Source organism: Arachis hypogaea, chromosome 6, assembly GCF_003086295.3.
Source record: "Arachis hypogaea cultivar Tifrunner chromosome 6, arahy.Tifrunner.gnm2.J5K5, whole genome shotgun sequence".
In the NCBI taxonomy this organism is placed as follows: domain Eukaryota; kingdom Viridiplantae; phylum Streptophyta; class Magnoliopsida; order Fabales; family Fabaceae; genus Arachis; species Arachis hypogaea.
The window spans coordinates 53,054,805-53,072,813 of NC_092041.1; the positions used below are offsets into that span (position 1 = coordinate 53,054,805).

The 18,009-nt window shown below is 39.7% G+C and overlaps 1 non-coding gene across 1 annotated transcript; it reads left to right on the forward strand.

Annotated features, from left to right (window-relative positions):
- Window positions 1-16,138: 16,138 nt before the first annotated feature.
- Window positions 16,139-16,211, forward strand: TRNAR-UCU (transfer RNA arginine (anticodon UCU)). The gene has a single exon. It is a non-coding gene; the product is annotated as a tRNA-Arg (tRNA).
- The last annotated feature ends 1,798 nt before the right edge of the window (window positions 16,212-18,009 follow it).

Here is an 18,009-nt window from a genome sequence, read left to right on the forward strand (position 1 = left end):
ATGGGATTTATCCTTCCATCTTACACATTCAAATACATCTTGGTAGCAGTAGAGTATGTCTCCAAATGGGTTGAAAGCAATAGCCACCAACTCCACATGTGATACCAACGTGGTCTTGCAATTCTCAAGAAGAACATCTTCACTAGATTGGAGTGCCCAAAGGACTTATAAGTGATGGGGGAAGCCACTTTTGCACAGAAACTCAATTCTTTGCTTCCACAAATATGGTGTTACTCACAAAGTGGCCACACCATATCACCCTCAAACCAATGGGCAAGCTGAACTTGCCAACAGAGAGCTAAAAAGGATCTTGGAGAAAACTGTGGGAACAACAAGAAAGGATTGGGTTAGGAAGTTGGATGATGCACTTTGGGGCATATAGGACAGCCTTCAAGACACCCATAGGAAAATCTCCATTTCAGCTGGTGTATGGAAAGGCATGCCACCTCCCTGTGGAGCTTGAACATAAGGCCTTTTTGGGCCACCAAACTTCTGAATTTAGATGCTCAAGCAGCAGGAGAGAAGAGGTTGCTACAACTCAATGAAACTTGGAGGAGTTCAGATTGGAGGCATATGACAATGCCAAAATATACAAAGGAGAGAGGCAAAGAGATGGCATGATAAGAGGATCTCTCAAGAACATTCGAACCGGGCCAAAAGGTGTTGTTATTCAACTCAAGATTGAAGATCTTTCCTGGGAAGCTGAGGTCCTAGATGGACTGGTCCATACACCATCACCAAAGTATCACCTCATGGCTATGTCGAATTACTTGATGAAGCCTCAAAACAAACCTTCACAGCTAATGGACATAGGGTGAAGCACTATTTTTGGTGGCCCTTGGAGCAAGGAAGAAGTGTGCAATCTTACATGAGCATAAGAAACTGCAGTGTCGAGCTAAGGACAATAACAAAGCGCTTCATGGGAGGCAACCCATGCACAGGGAGCTTTTATTTTCATACTTTAGTAGTCAATATGATTAAGTAGACTAGTACATGGTGTATGCAGGCACTAAGTTTGGTGTGGCCATTCTTGAAGTAATGGCAAAAGTGTGTTCTACAACACTTAGCCACAAACTAAGTTTGGTGTCTATACATACACGAAAATGCTAGACTATGAAGTATAGTCATCTATTTTAGTTAAAAAAAAAAAACGTGAAATAGCATATAATGTAGGTAAAATACTAAGTTTGATGTGGCTATCTTTGAAATTAATTCCATAGAACACTTAGTCACAAACTAAGTTTGGTGTCTTTACTTACATTACTAATGCTAGAAAAAATTAAATTAGGGAATCAAGTCATAAATTTTAATGTTAGTTTAGTCAATTTTGCATAGGAATATCATCATAAGTTTTTAGCTATTAATGTCACTTAAGAATCTCAAGCTTTGGAATTTTGTTGCAGGAAAGAAAGAAAGAAGTGATGGGATCTTGGAAGCATATAATGAAAGAAAGAAAGAAATGATGGGAATCTTGGTGAGTAAGGTCACGGATACACAAGGAAGGGAAGTCACATGAGTTTTGAACTTTGTGCAGGGAAAAACAACTCAACATGCATTGGCACAAGGAAGCATGCTCCCCATGCCATGACCGAGCTTTAATGCACTAGAACCATGCATCCTCACCAAAGTTCACTTTGAATACTTCAACCACATTCATCAAACCTCATTCTTCATCACTCATTCTTCTACCCCCATAACCTCATTTCATTACCCGAACTCATACTCAACCTCCAACCTATTCCATGTTTCACAAATTCTAGCCTTGAACCTCATCTTTACCCACAAAACTCTTGGAGCATCACATCTTCTCACATGACCGAAACACTCCACCCTCCCTCCACCATCATTTCTAGCTTGCCTAAGTCACGTTGTATCATATATCCCCCCATTCACAACCATTTTCCTTGTGCTTGAGGACAAGCATTCATCTAAGTTTGGTGTTGGGGAGATTCAACCTTGCAAGTGAATCTCAATGGCCTCATCATCAAGGATAGGAGAGAAGATGATTTGATCAAAAAGATTCAAATCCAAACACAACGAGCGTATCTTCAGCTGGATGTCAAGCAAAGATGTTGTTCCAGAGTTACCATTCAAGCTAAGAAAAGATGAATACCCTGAAATACAGAAAATAATCAGAAAAAGGGGATGGGAGCTTCTCTGTGACCAACCTCAAGAAGTGAGCATGCTTCTCATCCATGAGTTCTACACTAATGTGATAAGAGAATATGATGATGAAGAACCATACATGAGTTATGTAAGAGGTGTGACTGTTGATTTTAGCCCGGACACCATCAATAGGGTGCTAAAGGTCAAGGCAAAACAGTTCAAACGAGCTAGCTATGAAGAAGGGTTGAAAATGACCCAAGATACATGGATGTGGTAAGTGACTTATGCAGAGTAGGCACGGATTGGTGCTGGATTCACATGGACAACCACTCAAACTTCGGAGAGTGATCTCATACCTCAAGCAAAAGGATGGCATGACATAGTGAGGAGATCATTGATGTCCACTTCAAATAATTCTGAGGTAACGGTGAACAGAGCAATAATGATCCATTGTATAATGAAAGGAGGAGAAATCAATGTTGGAGATATTATAGCCAAGAACATCATTGACATAGCTCAAAAAGTCAAACAGGACAGCTGGCTAGGATATCCTAGTACCATTCTGCGCCTATGTGAAGAAGCTGGAGTGCCTCTGGAAGAATTTGGAGAAACTGATTTGGTCTCTGTTGGAAAACCTCTTACTCGAGAAAGGTTGGAATTCATCACCACAACCCAATTGGAAAGGCAACCTTTAGCAAGAAGGAAGAAAAGGAAAGAAGCAAGACAAGAAGAGGAGCCTCAAGAAATGGAAGAACCTCATACCTTGAACATGAACCAACTCCAAGCCGCCTTGGAAGGAATTTCTGGGCAATATCACAAATTCAAAGAAGCCAAGAGGAACAAGCTCAACAACAAAGGACCTTTGGCAATTGATGGATCAACAAAGAGGGTTCAAGTTCAATGGATGAACCAACAAAATGAGTACCAAGCACACATGATGGAGTTACAACAAGAACAATATGCCAAGATGCAGGAAGCCATCAACAATTCAACTATGGAACATGAAAGAGCCATGGAGAAAGTAATACAAGAACAAGCTCAACTAAGGATAGAGCAAGCTCAGCAAAGAGAACTTCTCCATAGATTGGATGCCAGACATAATGCATTTCACAAAGATTTCAATGAAAGCAGAATGTTCAGGGAAGCCAGGCACAAGGACAGACTTGACTATGATATATGCACCCAAGAAAAGCTCAGTTACCTCTGCTCCACACCCCCATTACTCAACCCACAAATTAAAACCTTAATGAAGCTCGCAAGATATTTGAAGAGCAGGAACTTGCAAGGGTGAGATTAATCAACAAAGGCTAAATGAGACAATGATAAGCCAAGAGTGTGGCAAAGAGAAGAGAGGGATGCAACGACACAACAACAAGGAGAACGGAGAAGCAAAAAGAAAGAAGATCCAAAGGGAGATGCAACAACAAAGCAACAAGGAGAGTTGAGAAAGAAAAAGAAAGAAGATCCAAAGGGCAAAGGAAAGCAAGGAGAATCAAGCAAGGGAAAAGGGACATGAAGACTAAAGGTGGTGAAGTTCCTTTGTTTTTCTTTATGTTTTATTAAATAAAGAAGATGTATGTCTGAAATATGGTATACCTTCTAAGATGCATTTTTTTTCTTTGAAGCATTATCTTTTATGTTGCCCATTCCATGCATCACTACTCACAAGTTTGGAATGGTTGCTTGTCTTAAGTACTTTTACTTGTCAATGGAATAAAAGATGTAGTTTGAGCAAGAACAGAGAGAAATCTAGCTTAAAAAGGATCATGTTGTCCCATAAGAAAAGTGCTAGTATATTTATTGTGAAAGAAGCAATGTTCAAGAAATTCAAAAGAATGCTTGCTAATACAAGACTAGTTCGGTTAAGGATCACAAGGACTTTATCAGTAAAAGCACAAATAACCTTGACAATAAAGAAAATAGAGTACAAAGAATGAAAGGCTAGGCATCAATGACAAAATTTGGATATGTGTCTGTGGTGATTGATGTTAAGAGACATACTTGGGCCAGTAAATCCGAGGGGTGCTTCATCACCCGATAACTTGAGTTAACTAACTCGGGATTATCGATTGAAAACCCACAATCAAGAGTAGCTCTATAACAGAACATTTAGCAACCCAAAGAGGTGCTGGACACCACTATCCAAACAAAATTCCAATGTTATATGCCTGTGATTGAATGTGTTAAGGAGAGAGGCTTGAGTTAGTAAATCTTTAAGAGTGTCTCAACACTTAACAACTTGAACCAACTGGTTTGGGATTGTTGATTGAAAGCTTATGCTAAAGAGCCGCCTTAAGACAAGATTTCAAGCTCATTTGAAATGAAAAAAAGAGGGGGAATAAAAAAAGGAAGAGAAGCATCAAGGAAAGAATGGTTCAAGGGTCATGTGCTAAGGTATAAAAGAAGTCTAGTGAAGTTAACCAATTTAGTATTGAAGCAAGCATTTTAATTGAAAAAGTTGAATAGTTGTGTTCAATTACAATAAATTAATGACCACACAAGTGAGGATGACATGCTCAATGAAAAATTATTCTCTGGAAGAACATTCAAGTCTTACATCTTAGATTCTTGTGACAAAGTTTTTATATTTTGCTTGAGGACAAGCAACACTTTAAGTTTGGTGTTGTGATGCAATTGCATATTTGTTATATTAGCTAGTTAGTTTAGTTGGTTTTAGCTTAATCTCACTCATTTTCTCTAAATAAACAAGTCATTTTATGAGTTTTATCTTCATGCATGAGAACACCAAGGAACATGTTGATTCTAGCCAAATTCATGCAAATGATCTAAAGAATACATACATGAATGAGTATGAATGAATCTCATGAAATTTATTGTATGAATTGGTAAGACTTTGAAGCTATTTCCTTTGTTGATGATAGGTGATGAAACAAGGAAGCATGGAAGCAAGAATGATGCAAGCTGGGCAAGAAGAAGAAGTTGGCGTTGCCAACTTGGAGATAGTGGGCGTTGTTCATGATAACGCCAGGCAACCAAGAAGCAAAGTTGGCGTTGCCAACTTGGAGATAGTGGGCGTTGTTCATGATAACGCCAGGCAACCAAGAAGCAAAGTTGGCGTTGCCAACTTGAGAAATGTGGTGCGTTGTTGGAGGCAACGCCAGGATGCCTTGGAAGCAAAGTGGCGTTGCCAACTTGAGGAATGTGGTGCGTTGTTGAAGGCAACGCCAGGCAGCCCTGGAGAAGCAAATCTGGGCGTTGCCAACTCTAGAAGGGCGTTGCCAACGCCACACACAAGCAAGCTTGGCCCTGGAGGAAGAGAAGCTGGCGTTGCCAACGCCAGGAACCATAGGCGTTATTCAAGGCAACGCCAAGCAACAAAGGGAGCCTTGAAGAGGAGCTCGAGGGCGTTGCCAACGCCAGGAACCATAGGCGTGTCCCTAGGCAACGCCACACAAGCAAACTTGGCCCAGGAAAATGAGATGCACGTTGCCAACTCCAAGTTATGAAGGCGTGTTCCTTGGCAACGTAGCAAGCAATTTTGGCACCAAAAGGGGGGGGCTCGAGCACGTTGTTGAGCTAGGAAGCATTGGCGTGTTTGGCAACAACGCCAGGAATGGTTGCTTGGCTAGGCACCAAGTCTTGGTGCCAACCAAGTTGCCAACGCCCACAAGCCGCACCAACCGAGTGCCAACGCCCACAAGCCGCACCAACCAAGTTGCCAACGCCCACAAGCCTTGCCATGCACGTTGCCAACGCCCACAAGCCTTGCCATGCACGTTGCCAACGCCCACAAGCCTTGCCATGCACGTTGCCAACGCCCACAAGCCTTGCCATGCACGTTGCCAACGCCAGGAAGCAAACATGGAGCCTTGAGAAAGGCTCGAGCACGTTGCCAACGTGCTGAAGAGAAGGAGTGTTCATCAACAACGCCAGGAAATTTTGATGCACGTTGCTAACTTGGAATATATGGGGCGTTGTCCACAACAACTCCAACAAGGCAGCCTGACCATGTCCACTTCAATGGAAGATATCTTGAGCTACAGAGATCCAACTTGAGTGCTTCTAGTTGCGTTGGAAAGCTAACATTCAGAGCTTTCCAACCATATATGAGAGTCTATGGTCGAGCACAAAATTGAAGCCAAACCAGAGTCATCTTTAGGCCCTAAAAACAAGAACATGAAGTGAAATTCAAGAAGGCTAGAGATGAGCCCTGGAGGGGGGGCACGAGCACGTTGCCAACGTGCCAGAAAGGGGGCGTGTTTTGCAACAACGCCAGCCCCAAGTCCCTGCCTTGGGAGGCTAGGCACGGGCACGTTGCCAACTTGGAGAAGAAGGTGCGTTTTTGGCAACAACTTGGCAGCTTGACCTTACCTTCTTTGAGGAAGCATAACTTGAGCTAGGAAAGTCCAAATGAGGTGATTCCAGTGGCATTGAAAAATAGACATCAAGAGCTTTCCAATGATGTATAATAGTCAATATTGAGGCAGAAGGTTGACACTCAAATTCTGGGCTACATTTAGCATGAAAGTAGAGCCAAGAAGAGGAAAAGCAAGTTGTTAGCAACAACTTGGGCTAGCAACGCCCAAGTCTCATACTTCACTTCCAGGAAAATGTCATGCACGTTGCCAACGTGCATTAGGCCTGGAGTTATTGCCAATAACGCCCCTCAATGGGCCACAATGGTTGCCAACTTGCTCTGCTTCCCCTACTCATCACAAAGGCCAAAACTTCTTCAATTGAACCAAGAATGTAACAATGGGAAAGCCCACATTGCTAACCCAAATTGAAGATCTCTGAAGAAGTTTTGGGAGTAGTATAAATAGAAGAGATTGGTGTACTTGTGGAGGATTTTTGACACACTTTTTGACACTTAGAACTTTTTGAGACTTTTAGCATTTTTACTTGTTAGCACTTCCGGGAGGATACCCGGAGAGCATTTTTTCTTCTTGGAACTTCTCTTCCTCATTTTCTTAATCTTTAAGCATTTCATTATTCTTCTTCATCTTTCTTTGCAATTTAGTTTAATTTTCATTTATGTCAATTGTTGTTGAATTTGGAGCAATGACTCACTAAACCCCACTTTCATTAGGGGGAGGAGCTCTGTTTGTTGGAATGAATTGGTGAACCCATCTTCTCTTTCTCAATTCTAGTGGTTGATCTAAAGAGGGAACTCTTGCTCTTCAAAGATTCAACCACCATCGAGAGAGGGGTTAATCTATATGAATTATGTGGTGAATTTGAGGAATGAGCCACATAATTCAGTTTAGAGTTCATCCTTTCATGATTTCCTTAATCAACACACCTTGGTTAGTATGTGAGATGTAACTCTCCTTGGTTGAGATTAAGGGAATTGTGTGGCTGGATTAAAATTGAGCTTCATCTCTTCTCATGAACAATTAGATCACGAGAGTGGCAATTGGTTATGTTGAGAGAGATTGAATCACCAAGAGATTGGGATTTAATCACCCACTTGCCATGGATCTATACCCATGATTGAGAAGGATTTGACTAACATCAATTCATGAAAACTTGCATCTCTGATCCCTAATGATCCTCTCTATCATTAATTCTCATTTCTTTTGTTCTTAGTGTTTGAAAACCCACTACCCAATTCCCTCTACATTCTTGCAATTTATTATTCTTGTCATTTACATTCTGTTTCTTTATTTCTTACTCTCTTGCTCTTTAGAATTCAGCACTTTATTTTATTGTAATTTACTTTTGATGTCATTTAAGTTTCTTGCAATTTAAGTTTCCACTATTTACTTTCACTTTATTTCTATCTTCTAGTTCTTTACATTCTATGTCATTTACATTCTTGCAATTATGTTCAAAAATCAAAATGCTCATGAAATCAAAATTATGTTTGCTTGACTAAATCTACCATTTAACTAAAGTTGCTTAATCTACCAATCTCCGTGGGATCGACCTCACTCTTGTGAGTCTTATTACTTGATACGACCCGGTATACTTGCCGGTCATACGTGAAATCCAAATTTTTACGTATCAACCTCCCAACACCAAACTTAGGGTTTGAATGTGGGGGTTCAACACCAAACTTAGAGTTTGGTTGTGGCCTCCCAACACCAAACTTAGAGTTTGACTGTGGGGGCTCTGTTTGGCTCTGTTTTGAGAGAAGCTCTTCATGCTTCCTCTCCATGGTGACAGAGGGATATCCTTGAGCCTTAAACACCAAGGATTCTTCATTCACTTGAATGATCAACTCTCCTCTATCAACATCAATCACAGCCTTTGCTGTGGCTAGGAAGGGTCTGCCAAGGATGATGGATTCATCCATGCACTTCCCAGTCTCTAGGACTATGAAATCAGTAGGGATGTAATGGTCTTCAACTTTAACCAGAACATCCTCTACAAGTCCATAGGCTTGCTTTCTTGAATTGTCTGCCATCTCCAGTGAGATTTTTGCAGCTTGCACCTCAAAGATCCCTAACTTCTCCATTACAGAGAGAGGCATGAGGTTTACACTTGACCCTAAGTCACACAAGGCCTTCTTGAAGGTCATGGTGCCTATGGTACAAGGTATTGAAAACTTCCCAGGATCCTGTCTCTTTTGAGGCAGTTTCTGCCTAGACAAGTCATCTAGTTCCTTGGTGAGCAAAGGGGGTTCATCCTCCCAAGTCTCATTTCCAAATAACTTGTCATTTAGCTTCATGATTGCTCCAAGGTATTTAGCAACTTGCTCTTCAGTGACATACTCATCCTCTTCAGAGGAAGAATACTCATCAGAGCTCATGAATGGCAGAAGTAAGTCCAATGGAATCTCTATGGTCTCATTTTGAGCCTCAGATTCCCATGGTTCCTCATTGGGGAACTCATTGGAGGCCAGTGGACGTCCATTGAGGTCTTCCTCAGTGGCGTTCACTGCCTCTTCCTCCTCTCCAAATTCGGCCATGTTGATGGCTTTGCACTCTCCTTTTGGATTTTCTTCTGTATTGCTTGGAAGAGTACTAGGAGGGAGTTCAGTAATTTTCTTGCTCAGCTGACCCACTTGTGCCTCCAAATTTCTAATGGAGGACCTTGTTTCAGTCATAAAACTTTGAGTGGTTTTGATTAGATCAGAGACCATGGTTGCTAAGTCAGAGGTATTCTGCTTAGAACTCTCTGTCTGTTGCTGAGAAGATGATGGAAAAGGCTTGCTATTGCTAAACCTGTTTCTTCCACCATTATTGTTGTTGAAACCTTGTTGAGGTCTCTGTTGATCCTTCCATGAGAGATTTGGATGATTTCTCCATGAAGGATTATAGGTGTTTCCATAGGATTCTCCCATGTAATTCACCTCTTCCATTGAAGGGTTCTCAGGATCATAAGCTTCTTCCTCAGATGAAGCTTCCTTTGTTCTGCTTGGTGCATTTTGCATTCCAGACAGACTTTGAGAAATCATATTGACTTGTTGGGTCAATATTTTGTTCTGAGCCAATATGGCATTCAGAGTGTCAATCTCAAGAACTCCTTTCTTCTGACTAGTCCCATTGTTCACAGGATTTCTTTCAGAAGTGTACATGAATTGGTTATTTGCAACCATTTCAATTAGCTCTTGAGCTTCAGTAGGCGTCTTCTTCAGATGAAGAGATCCTCCAGCAAAGCTATCCAAAGATATCTTGGATAGTTCAGAGAGATCATCATAGAAAATACCTATGATGCTCCATTCAGAAAGCATATCAGAAGGACACTTTCTGATTAATTGTTTGTATTTTTCCCAAGCTTCATAGAGGGATTCTCCTTCCTTCTATCTGAAGGTTTGGACTTCCACTCTAAGCTTACTTAATTTTTGAGGTGGAAAGAACTTTGCCAAGAAGGCATTGACTAGCTTTTCCCAAGAGTCCATGCTTTCTTTAGGTTGTGAGTCCAACCATGTCCTAGCTCTGTCTCTTACAGCAAAAGGGAATAGCATAAGTCTGTAGACCTCAGGGTCAACCCTTTTAGTCTTGATAGTGTCACAGATTTGCAAGAACTCAGCTAAAAACTGATGAGGATCTTCCAATGGAAGTCCATGGAACTTGCAATTCTGTTGCATTAGAGAAACTAATTGAGGTTTAAGCTCAAAGTTGTTTGCTCCAATGGCAGGGATAGAGATGCTTCTCCCATAAAAGTCGGGAGTAGGTGCAGTAAAGTCACCCAGCACCTTCCTTGCATTGTTGGCATTGTTGTTGTTTTCGGTTGCCATATGTTCTTCTTCTTTGAAGAATTCGGTTAGGTCCTCTATAGAGAATTGTGCCTTAGCTTCTCTTAGCTTTCTCTTCAAGGTCCTTTCAGGTTCAGGATCAGCCTCAACAAGAATGCCTTTGTCTCTGCTCCTGCTCATAAGAAAGAGAAGGGAACAAGAAAATGTGGAATCCTCTATGTCACAATATAGAGATTCCTTTAGGTGTCAGAGGAGAAGAAAAGTAGAAGACAGAAGTAGAAAATTCGAACTTATCAAAGAAGATGGAGTTCGAATTTTGCATTAAGGAATAGTGTTAGTCCATAAATAGAAGGATGTGAGAAGAAGGGAAGTAATTTTCAAAAATTAAGTAAAAGAGTTTGAAAACATTTTTGAAAAACACTAATTGATTTTCGAAAATGAAAGTGGAAAAGAAATCAAGTGATTTTTGAAAAAGATTTTGAAATTAGAAATAAAAAAGATTTTATTGAAAACTATTTTGAAAAAGATGTGGTTAAGAAGATATGATTAGTTTTAAAAAGATGTGATTGAGAAGATATGATTTGAAAAACATTTTAAAAAGATTTGATTTTAAAAATTAAAGACTTGGCTATCAAGAAAAGATATGATTCAGACATTAAACCTCTCTCAACAGAAAAGGCAACATACTTGAAATGTTGAGTCAAATCATTAATTGATAGCAAGTACTTTGAAAATAGAAAGAAATCAATTTTGAAAACATATGATTGAAAAGATATGATTTGAAAAAGATTTGATTTTGAAAAACTTTGAAAACTAAAAAAAATCTGCATTAAAAACAAAATCTTCCCTCTTGTGCCATCCTGGCGTTAAACGCCCAGAATGGTGCACATTCTGGCGTTTAACGCCCAAAACTATACCCTTTTGGGCGTTAAACGCCCAACCAGGTACCCTGGCTGGCGTTTAAACGCCAGTCTGTCCTTCTTCACTGGGCATTTTGAACGCCCAGCTTTTTCTGTGCAATTCCTCTGCTGTATGTTCTGAATCTTCAATTCTCTGTATTATTGACTTGAGAAGACACAAACAAAAAAATATTTTTGGATTTTTAATAATCAAAATGCAACTAAAATCAAATAACAATGCATGCAAGACACCAAACTTAGCAGTTTGTATACTACTGACACTAACAAAATGAGAATGCATATGAGACACATGAACACCCAAGTCAAGAGAATTCAAAGATCAGAGTAAGAAATCATCAAGAATTATTTGAAGATCCTTAAGACACATGATTGAATGCATGCAATTGACACCAAACTTACAATGATACTCTAGACTCAAACTAGGAATATTTTTGGATTTTATGATTTTGTAAATTTTTTTTTCCGAAAATAGAGTGGAAAAAGGTATCAAAATTCTTAATGAGAATCCCAGGAATCATGCAATGTTTAGTCTAAGACTCCGGTCCAGGAATTAGACATGGCTTCACAGCCAGCCAAGCTTTCAAAGAAAGCTTCTGTCCAAAACACTAGACATGGCCAATGGCCAGCCAAGCCTTAGCAGATCACTGCTCCAAAAGCAAGATTGATAGAAATCAACAAGCTCTTGTGATGATAAGTTGAAACCTCGGTCCAATGAAATTAGACATGGCCTCTCAGCCAGCCAGACTTCAACAATTCATCATGAAACTCTAGAATTCATCTTCAAGAATTCCGAAAAAAAAAATACCTAATCTAAGCAACAAGATGAACCGTCAGTTGTCCAAACTCAACAATCCCCGGCAACGGCGCCAAAAACTTGGTGCACGAAATTGTGATCAATACTTTTCACAAATCAAATAATCCCCGGTAATGAATCCAAAAACTTGGTGTTCAATACCATGGCATAAACACAACTTCGCACAACTAACCAGCAAGTGTACTGGGTCGTCCAAGTAATAAACCTTACGCGAGTAAGGGTCGATCCCACAGAGATTGTTGGTATGAAGCAAGCTATGGTCACCTTGTAAATCTCAGTCAGGCAAACTCAAATGGGTATGGTGATAAACGCATAAAACATAAAGGTAAAGATAGAGATACTTATGTAATTCATTGGTAGGAACTTCAGATAAGCGTATGAAGATGCCTTCCCTTCCGTCTCTCTGCTTTCCTACTATCTTCATCCAATCCTTCTTCCTCCTTTCCATGGCAAGCTTAAGCAAGGGTTTCACCGTTGTCAGTGGCTACCTCCCATCCTCTCAGTGGAAATGTTCAACGCACCCTGTCACGGCACGGCTATCCATCTGTCGGTTCTCGATCAGGCCGGAATAGAATCCAGTGATTCTTTTGCGTCTGTCACTAACGCCCCACCCTCAGGAGTTTGAAGCACGTCACAGTCATTCAATCATTGAATCCTACTCAGAATATCACAGACAAGGTTAGACCTTCCGGATTCTCTTGAATGCCGCCATCAGTTCTAGCCTATACCACGAAGATTCCGGTTAAAGAATCCAAGAGATATTCACCCAATCGAAGGTAGAACGGAGGTGGTTGTCAGTCACACGTTCATAGGTGAGAATGATGATGAGTGTCACGGATCATCACATTCATCAAGTTGAAGAACAAGTGATATCTTAGAACAAGAACAAGCAGAATTGAATAGAAGAACAATAGTAATTGCATTAGTACTCGAGGTACAGCAGAGCTCCACACCTTAATCTATGGTGTGTAGAAACTCCACCGTTGAAAATACATAAGTACAGGGTCTAGGCATGGCCGAATGGCCAGCCTCCCAATGATCTAAGATAGCATAAAAATGAAGATAGCTACCCAGATATCTCAATACAATAGTAAAAGGTCCTACTTATAGAAAACTAGTAGCCTAGGGTGTACAGAGATGAGTAGAAGACATAAAAATCCACTTCCGGGCGCACTTGGTGTGTGCTTGGGCTGAGCAATGAAGCATTTTCGTGTAGAGACTCTTCCTGGAGTTAAACGCCAGCTTTTATGCCAGTTTGGGCGTTTAACTCCCATTTTGGTGCCAGTTCCGGCGTTTAACGCTGGGATTTCTGAGGGTGACTTTGAACGCCGGTTTGGGCCATCAAATCTTGGGCAAAGTATGGACTATCATATATTGCTGGAAAGCCCAGGATGTCTACTTTCCAACGCCGTTGAGAGCGCGCCAATTGGGCTTCTGTAGCTCCAGAAAATCTACTTCGAGTGCAGGGAGGTCAGAATCCAACAGCATCTGCAGTCCTTTTCAGTCTCTGAATCAGATTTTTGCTCAGGTCCCTCAATTTCAGCCAGAAAATACCTGAAATCATAGAAAAACACACAAACTCATAGTAAAGTCCAGAAAAGTGAATTTTAACTAAAAACTAATAAAAATATACTAAAAACTAACTAGATCATACTAAAAACATACTAAAAACAATGCCAAAAAGCGTACAAATTATCCGCTCATCAGTTAACGTGGCTTCTAACGTAGTGATGCCAATCCTTCGAGAACGTTAGTGACACTTACCTTTGTCACTAACGTTCCAATGTGCCCCTACTTCCCACGTTAGAGTGCACGTTAACTAGGTTAACGTGGCTTCTAACATAGTACTGCTAGCCATCTCTAATGTTAGTGACAAAGGTGAGTGTCACTAACGTTGGCTCATCATCTCTTTATCCACGTTAGCTTCCACATTAACAAAGTTAACGTGGGAGTTAACGTTGCTCATGGTGGCTCTTAGGTGTTCATCCCAACGTTAGTGACAAAGGTAAGTGTCACTAACGTTGTCGATCAATTGCTCTCTCCACGTTAGCTTCCACGTTAACTAAGTTAACGTGGGAGTTAACGTGGTTTATGGAGGCTTGGCCAATGTTAGTGACAAAGGTGAATGTCACTAACGTTGGCTTCTCTTTTGCTTCTTAACGTTAGAGTCCACGTTAACTAAGTTAACGTGGCAACTAACGTGGCCAATTATGAGCTTGGTCCAACGTTAGTGACAAAGGAGAGTGTCACTAACGTTGGCCTTGTTGTCTTCTTCCACGTTAGAGTTCACGTTAACTTAGTTAACGTGACTCTTAACGTGGGCTATGATGGCTTCTAGGGCGTTATTGGCGATTACCTTTCTCACTAACTTTGCAAGCTAGCTCCCATTCCACGTTAGAGGTCACGTTAGCTAAACTAACGTGGCTGCTAACGTGGTTCTTCTTTGCTTCTTTTGTCCTGAAATCAAGCAACAAAGTGCATCAAAGTTCTAGTACAAGTCATGAGTCATGCATCATCCAATTTGTCATATAATTCATGCAAAATTCTCATGAAATCATGTAAAATGCACAATGTATGCTTGAATCAAGATGTAAGTGAATATCCACCCAAAACTATCTTATTTCTTAAGAAAATGCATGAAACTACCCTAAAAATAGTAAAGAAAGGTCAGTGAAACTGGCCAAGATGCCCTGGCATCACTTAGTTTAGTACATATTTCGGCTTCTGGTCGTGATTTGGGTTGGAGTTGGGAGCACACTCGTTACTCTGCTAAACAAGGATATTTATGGTTAATTCAGAATAAGTTGAATTGGGATAGGAATATCAATTGGCTTTGGCTTTGGAAGGCACGTGTCCCTGAAAAGTTGAGGCTCCTAGTGTGGCTTTGCCTTCATGATGCTGTACCAACTCAATATCTATGTTTTCGACGACATCTCTCCTCCTCATCCTTATATACACCTTGCAATCAACTTCCGGAGACAATTCTTCATTGTTTTCGGGATTGTGAAGTGGTGCAATAAGTTTGGGTTTCTCTAGGTTTTTCTGATGTGTGTTTCTTTGGCTCTCACAAAGTGCATGATTGGTTCAAGCTTGGCCTCCTCAATGAAGGTTGTTCCAAATTTGTAGCTATAATATGGTCAATTTGGCAAGACAGAAATATTGGTAATTTTCAGGGAGTTTTTAGATCTCCTGGGTCAATTGCATACAAGGCTTGCAGGTGGATGGTGGATTTTGAATATACAACTCAGAATCGAGTGTGTTGCGTCCAGGGATTAAAACCTCTGTCTTGGTCTCCGCCAGAACCTGGTGCTTAGAAGTTAAATTGTGATGGGAGTGTGAACTTGGAGGATGATTGTGCTGGTTTTGGGTGGATAATTCGCAATAGCTCCAGTCAATGGGTAATGGGATGCTCAGAAAATTCCTTTGGATCTAGTGTCATCAAGATGGAGTTGTGGAGTATATGGAAAGGTTTGGCTTGGACTTGGGAGGCGGGTCTTAAGCTTGTTGTTCTGTGAGACAGATTGCATAGCAGCTTTTGAGCTAGTGACTAGTTGGCAAGTTCCACTCTGGCATCTTGAAAATGAAGTGATACAACTGGTCTTTGAGTTGAAGTTAAGAAGGGATTGGGATATTCGTTTTGAGCCCGAGAGAAGCTAATGTCGTGACAGATCGGTTGGCAAAGATAGGATCTGGAGGTAGCGGAGCTGATGAGGTTCACCTTTGGCACCAACCGCCAGAGGTGATTTGTCCTCTTTTGCTGTTAAGAACCTGATTTCTTTTCTTTTTCTTTTTTGCTTTTTTGTTTTTTCTCTTGGTTTTGTTCAAAAAAAAAATTCAAATTTTTTATATAAATTTTTTATTTGTGTAAAATACTCGTTTTTGGATGAACTTTTTCTATTTAAAAAAATAAGCAATATTCACTCTCCATTAAAGGATACAATACTAGAATTACCCTAATACTTTAATAGAACAAATTAATTATAAGGAAGATAATTAAATTTCTTTAAACTTTACTAGATCAAAAATGAAAAAAATTAGAGAGATTAAAGCAAGAAATTGGTCAATTGGATATTTTGGTGTAACCAAAACCTTTTATGCCAAATATGATATCAAATCTATTCGGTTTGAGTTTGCTATTCATCTCCAACGGCATTTTGGAATTTAATCATTGTATTTGTAGGAAATTAGTAGAAAGCGCTCGTGGCCTAATGGATAAGGCGCCTGACTTCTAATCAGGCGACTGTGGGTTCGAGTCCCACCGGGCGTGTTATTTTATCAATATTCTTTTTAAAGTTTATTTTAATGTTGTCCATTAAAATTAATGTGTACTGCACAGCAGAACATTTAACAAATTTCTAAATCCTCCACCTACGGATATTTGACATTTTGTTGCATTATCCTTTCTTATGCTAAAAAGAAAAGCCTCAATTGACACCCGTGACAATCCCAATATATAATAATACAATATAACTTGTTCTATTTTTCTCCTCATCTAGATAATATTAATTGCAAGGTGAAGAAGAATTCAACTTCAAATATCCGAGTTGGAATTTGGGAGAAATTTAAGTAGACAGAGATTCAATTGAATTCAATTTTGCCTGTGAAAGAATTTGATCATATTTATTAACTTGAAGAGAAACAATAATTTAACAAAAAAGGACGGTTTAGAATCTAGTAAGATACAAGCATATTATTATTATTATTATTGTTATTATTAGGTGAATTCTATTCAATTTTTTTTAAAGTAACATATAATTATTTTTTTGATGTATTACATTTTAATTGAATATTTATTTTTAATATGAATTACTTTAATTTGATGAGAGTTAACATCTTAATTAAAATATGATTATTTTGTTGTTAAATTATTTTTTAAAATGAGTAATTGTATAATTTTTTTAAATATTAAAAACTAAATTTATTTATTTTTACCAAATCACTATTACCAAGAAGAACACCTTCCCTATTTATTGAAGCACATTTCTATCTCTTCATTGTTTCTTCATCACTTCGCTTCGTTCTTTCTAAATTTCGCCGTCGCTGTCGTAAGATTCACTGGCATCGTCGCCATCTATTATCCTCTCATGCGGTCTCTATTTCTTCTGTGTATCATCATTATCCCTTAAAGTCGTTAAATTTTCGTTGCCCGTAGCTTTCACTGTCCTTCCAAGTATTGTCGCCGCCGTGTTGACAAGCAGCGCTGACGCCATCGCTATCTCCTGCCCTCTCACTTTGTCCCTCTTTCTTCTGTCGATCATCCCTTAACGACTCACTGAAGTATCGTCGTAGTAGTTGTTGTTTTTATCGTGGCTCTCTCTGTAACCTCTACTTCTGAAATTAGTTTTTGTTTTATCATTTTAAACCGAATTAATTGGAATGCAAAAAGCAATTGGAATAAAAGTAACTTTAATTTTGATTCAGAAACACATAGGTTGTTGTTGTGTTATTTTCTGAGTACTTTCTTGATGTTAAGTTGGTAATGTTGTCTTGTAGTTGTTGCTGTGTTTTGTTTTTTCAATTTATCTTCTTGCTATAGCCCCTATTTATTGGTGTTATTATGTTATAACTCTTCGTATTTAACATTGGTTTTCCTTGAGGGAATGTGAACGTTTGCACATAAGACAGGAATGATGGTGCACGGAATTATGATCACACTTTTCACAACTCCGCACAACTAACCAGCAAGTGCACTGGGCCGTCCAAGTAATACCTTACGTGAGTAAGGGTCGATCCCACGGAGATTGCCGGCTTAAAGCAAGCTATGGTTATCTTGTAAATCTTAGTCAGGAGATTAATGATAAAAATAATTTTGTTTATGAAAAGTAAATAACATAAGATGAATGGTACTTGTGATTCAGTAATGAGGAACAGGTTGAGGTTCCGGAGATGCTCTGTCGTCTGAATTTCTGCTTTCCTACTGTCTTCTTCTCCAAACACGCATGACCTCCTTCCATGGCAAGCTGTATGTTAGTGGATCATCGTTGTCAATGGCTACCATCCGTCCTCTCGGATGAAAAATACAAGGTACGATTTCTGTACGGCTAATCAACGGTCGGATCTCTCAT